Here is a 6000-nt window from a genome sequence, read left to right on the forward strand (position 1 = left end):
CGAGGATTAATCTCGACTGTTTGGCTTCAGTGGAATTTATTGTTATTTTGTCGTAACATGGCTCGGTTTATTTTTAAACGAAATAATGTTTCAAGCTACATTTTGTCAGTGGAGGAGAGATTGGTTCAATATTTTCAAACAGGACAGTTAGACCCAGTGGTACCGTTTGGTGCGAAGCACAGCCTATCCTAGCGTTTTATTCAATAAAATATTTCTCATCACATAACTGAATAATGTTATTTATCACCAAGACAGCTATTTATCTTCACGTACGACAGACTCTGGCATTGTGGTTCCCAATCTATTCTATTTACGGCCGCAAAGTCTCACGCCATTTCAGCCTCTGTTGTGTTACAGTGGACCGATCTGATCCAGACAGACCACGAGTACACGACCTCTCCAGCCACCCAGTCCAGGTCTTTCTTTTACATCAAAAGAACCAAGGTCTAATTTGTCACGTTGAATGATGATGGATGTGTTTGTCCAACACCCTCTTTCTCACGAATCCAAGAGGGGGCAATAAAATCGCCTGATTTACGGCGGGAGAAAGGATTTTATTCGCCGCGTCAGTCAACTAGACAGGGGTCGTGGCCGGCCCACGCCACGCCACGCCGCCTTTGTTTACGAGGGCGTGTTCGCTGCTGCTGCTGCTGCGGCCAAGTCGAGTTTTACTTCTTCTTCTCGGTACGAATCGACGGGCGTCTTCCCTCTGTCATTATCGTTTGGATGTTGCCCGCTTGTCCCTGATGTTTTTCCTCATTTCTGCTTACGTTTGAACGTCTCAGTCCACTTTTTAAAATCGTATAATTTTTACTACTCCAACTGAACGTCTCTCCGGCATTAAAATGGAGTGGTCTAATGCTGGTTAGCCTCCTGGTTTTCAAAAAGTATATATGGGACGAGGAAGCTAGGTCCATGGCCCCCTCTCCAGCGTAGCTGCCACCCACGACAACCAACTATTATTATTATTATTATTATTATTATTATTATTATTATTATTATTATTATTATTATTATACTCAGTGACTGTTTGCATTAATTTGAGGCAAAATTAAGGACCATTCTACGCCTCACTGTTCTTTCCAACAAAAGCACAAAAAAGAACGTTATTTGAATCTTCGTAAAATCCAAAATAATAATAATAATAATAATAATAATAATACTAATAATAATAATAATAATAATAATAATAACACATCTTCATCCAATTACTACACAGGCTCTGGAACTTGAAACTACTTCTCTCCAGGGCAAGAGCCAAGGGCCCAGGGAATTATGTCCTTCTCTGGGCCCTTTTGGCTCTTGTCCTGAGAGAGAGAGAGAGAGAGAGAGAGAGAGAGAGAGAGAGAGAGAGAGAGAGAGAGAGAGAGAGACCACCTGCCGAGTCCCACTTCAGGGCGAACAATGGCCAGTCTTCTTTATGACCGTCAACGAATCAGGTGCCACGTGATTTGTGCATCCTCTAGGGCAACTCTCTCAATAACAGGGCGCCTCCTGGCAGTATCCTACGCTCCTGTTGTATCCTACACTTCTGATAGTATCATGCACTCCTTGCAAGTATCCTACACTCTTGTCAGTATCCTACACTCCCTGTCAGTATCCTATAATCCTATCAGTATCCTATAATCCCGTCAGTATCCTACGCTCCTCGTCAGTATCCTACACTCCTATCAGTATCCTACACTCCTGTCAGTATCCTACACTCCTTGCAAGTATCCTAAACTCCTGTCTGTATCCTACGTTCATCAGTATCCTACACTCCTCGTCAGTATACTAAACTCATTCTCAGTATCCTATACTCCTGCCAGTATCCTACGCTCCTCAAAAGTATCCTCCACTCGATGCTAGTATCCTAAACTCCCTGTCAGTGTCTACATCCTACAGTCGTCAGTATCCTACACCCCTCGTCAGTATCCGCCACTCCTTGTAAGTATCCTACACTCCCTGTCAGTATCCTACACTCCTGTCAGTATCCTATACTCCTTGCTAGTATCCTAAACTCCTCTGATACTCGGAGAGAGAGAGAGAGAGAGAGAGAGAGAGAGAGAGAGAGAGAGAGAGAGAGAGAGAGAGAGAGAGAGAGAGAGGCTGGAAGGAACGTCAGCGAAAATTATTGCCCAGAACCCGTCGGGATCCCAGGATTCGGTAATTTCACAGTCGGGGTGTTCCGCAAGGTGGGAATTGATGGCTCCGTCTGTTTTCGGAGGTCGAAGGTCAGTCACCCACTGCCCGGCGCTGTAATCGTGATTTTGAGTTTTCTTTTGTGTGTGTGTGTGTGTGTGTGTGTGTGTGTGTGTGTGTGTGTATATATATATATATATATATATATATATATATATATATATATATATATATATATATATATATATATATATATATATATATATTACATAAATTTAAAGATAGGAATAAAAGTCAAAACAGGACATCCTATGTGGGATAAAAGCCACCATCATTAACGAGAGAGAGAGAGAGAGAGAGAGAGAGAGAGAGAGAGAGAGAGAGAGAGAGAGAGAGAGAGTTTTACGATTTTCAAATGGCTTTACAGCTACGAAGGAAAACAGCCCGGCTGTTAAACTTAATTTTATCGCAGCGTCAAGAGTTCGTTCTCTCTCTCTCTCTCTCTCTCTCCCACTCTCTCTATTTTCCAGCAAGTATTGCAATTATTACGCTTTTTTATTTATTTATCTTTTTAACAATTTTTTTGCTGGATAAAAACGTCTGTACTTTGCTCTCAAAATATATTCGCAAAAATTAATGTACACTAATTCTGTTATCCCCTATAAAGTACCTTGAAAATTATATATAATCTAATGCTATTTATAGCAACTATTTGCCATTAAAACTTAGAGAGAACAAGTAAAAAATGAGCCGAAGTTTCTTCGGCGCAATCGAGTTTTATGTACAGCCGCTACAGCGTATAATCAAGGCCACCGAAAATAGATCTATTTTCGGTGGTCTCGCTATAATGCTGTATGAGCCGCGGCCCATGAAACCTTAACCACGGCAAGGTGGTGCCTATCCTATATCGCTGCCAGAAGCACGATTATGGCTAATTTTAACCTTAAATGAAATAAAAACTACGGAGGCTAGAGGGCTGCAATTTGGTATGTTTGATGATTGGAGGTTGGATGATCAACATACCAATTTGCAGCCCTCTAGCCTCAGTAGTTTTTAAGATCTGGGGGCGGACAGAAAAAGTGCGGACAGAAAAAAGTGCGGACGGACAGACAAAGCCGGCACAATAGTTTTCTTTTACAGAAAACTAAAATTAGAAAATTTTGATAACTTTATGTAAAAATAAATTGGCTAAAATAAAATATAGACCAAGCCTACTATTCCCTATAAATGACCATTTTAATCATATATAACTTAACGTTAGTTATACCAGCTACTTTCGATTACAACTTAAAACAATATTAAAATCTTCAATAATTTTATTTTTAAAAAATTGTTGATTAATGTAAAGAAAAACTCACCGGCGTAAAGATTTCAGTTATCAGAGAAAGTTAAAAATAAAAGATATATGTCATGGCTCATTCGAAATTAAACAAAGTAGAAGACGTCTATATAATTTGCCGGGGATGAATATTCGCCAAAATTAATTACTGCTAATTTTTACTACCACAACTTTGATCAATTGTCCTTCAAGGGTCATTGCTACTTAAATAAGTGTCTCTACTATAATCACAGTACGTTAAATAATAGAAAAATGAAGATAAATTTGAAATTAACCAAAATGCAAGACGTCTGTATTTTGCCGGAAAAAATATTCGCCAAAATAAATTACCGCTAATTTTATTTTCACAATCCCAACTTTGATATATTTCCTTCAATGTTCACTGATATTTAGCTACTTAAATAAGTGTCACTACAACCATCACAGTGTTAAAAATAATATATAATTTTAAACATAATATAAAGTTAATTTTGAAATTAACCTAAATAAAAGACCACTATAATTTGCCGGAAAAAATATTCGCCAAAATAAATTACCGTTAATTTTATTTCGCAATACCAACGTCCATAAACAATGTCCCTCAAAGCTTACTGCTATTAAGTTACTTACATAAGAGTCATTAAATCCATTTTTAGTTTTCTGAAAAGAAAACTATTGTACCGGCCTTGTCTGTCCGCCCTCAGATCTTAAAAGTTACTGAGGCTAGAGGGCTGCAAATTGGTATGTTGATCATCCACCCTACAATCATCAAACATGACAAATTGCAGCCCTCTAGCCTCAGTAGTTTTTATTCTACTGAAGGTTAAAGTTAGCAATAATCGTGCTTCTGGCAAGGTGGCCGGCTGAGAGTTTCATGGGTCGCGATTCATACAGCATTATACCAAGACCACCGAAAGGTAGAGCTATTTTTTACTTGTTCTGAGATATTCTCAGTCCTCTCAATTCTATCTTTCATCGGCTTTATTACTTTCTCTCTCTCTCTTTTGTTTCTTCTGCATCTCCCGTTCTCACTCTTTCCTCTTCGTCAAGTTCTACCTTCACAGAACAACCGAAATTCTTGGGCTGATAAGCACCCCAGATGGTTGAGCTCTCTCTCTCTCTCTCTCTCTCTCTCTCTCTCTCTCTCTCTCTCTCTCTCTCTCTCTCCACTTTCATCTTTCTCTCTTTGTTTACTCTTCCCTGTTCTGGGTATCTACTGATAATGGTCATCTCTCTCTCTCTCTCTCTCTCTCTCTCTCTCTCTCTCCTTTACCTTATCTTCTATCGCATTTTTTACCTCTCTCTCTCTCTCTTCTTCCTTTACCTCATGTATCAGTTTTTTACCCCCCCTCTCTCTCTCTCTCTCTCTCTCTCTCTCTCTCTCTCTCTCTCTCTCTCTCTCTCCATCATCATCTCCTCTCGCATTTTCTACCTCTCTCTTTCTTCCTTTACCTCATCTATCGGTTTTTTACCTCTCTCTCTCTCTCTCTCTCTCTCTCTCTCTCTCTCTCTCTCTCTCTCTCTCTCTCTCTCTCTCTCTCTCAGACACGCACACAGCCACTTGATGACTTTAACAGATTGCTTGATCGCCTTGCTTTGCTCTGGCGCTTCGGAGGAACTGAAGAAAACAAAAAAAAACAAAAAAAAAGAGAGGAACGCAAAAAGCTGGCGAGTTGCAAGATGCACACGGTAATGGCTTGTTATAATAAGAGATGAGGAAATGGCATTAGGTACACGTACGCATGCGCTCGCGCTCATGCATACATACATAAGGATACACATACAAACACTTACACTATACATATATATATATATATATATATATATATATATATATATATATATATAGAGAGAGAGAGAGAGAGAGAGAGAGAGAGAGAGAGAGAGAGAGAGAGAGAGAGAGTGTATGCTTATATAAATATATATATATAAATATATATATATATATATATATATATATATATATATATATATATATATATATATATATGAGAGAGAGAAGGGAAGTCTCTCTCTCTCTCTCTCTCTCTCTCTCTCTCTCTCTCTCTCTCTCTCTCTCTCTCTCAGGCAGAAAAATACATGACATTTACAATCCGTGCTGGAAAATACGGAACACGAAAATATAATAAAAAACAAACTCTTCTGTCTTGTGAGAGAGAGAGAGAGAGAGAGAGAGAGAGAGAGAGAGAGAGAGAGAGAGAGAGAGAACTGAAGAACGTCAACAGGAAATGAGTGACAACGCATATTCTCACGTAAAAGAAAAATAATACGAAAAAAGACTACGTATTCTTGGCTAAGGGAATCAGAGAACATGAACATCAACACAGGACTACTGAGCAAGCATATTCTTACATGAGCTGAAGAATGTGAACAGGACATATATATCAAAGATTGTGTATTTTCAGCAGGAGCTCAGGAATGTGAACAGGACATATCAAAGATTGAGTATTTTCAGCAGGAGCTCAAGAATGTGAACAGGACATATCAATTATTGTGTATTTTCAGCAGGAGCTCAAGAATGTGAACAGGACATATCAGAGATTGAGTATTTTCAGCATGAG

At 39.0% G+C, this 6000-nt stretch overlaps 1 protein-coding gene across 2 annotated transcripts in view; it reads right to left on the reverse strand.

The window, feature by feature from the left end:
- The window catches only part of LOC136834871 (fibrillin-2-like), a 121187-nt gene that overhangs the window by 50746 nt on the left and 64441 nt on the right, over positions 1-6000 (reverse strand). The gene's annotated exons all lie outside the window — the stretch shown is intronic.

This window comes from Macrobrachium rosenbergii, chromosome 54, assembly GCF_040412425.1.
Source record: "Macrobrachium rosenbergii isolate ZJJX-2024 chromosome 54, ASM4041242v1, whole genome shotgun sequence".
Taxonomy (NCBI): domain Eukaryota; kingdom Metazoa; phylum Arthropoda; class Malacostraca; order Decapoda; family Palaemonidae; genus Macrobrachium; species Macrobrachium rosenbergii.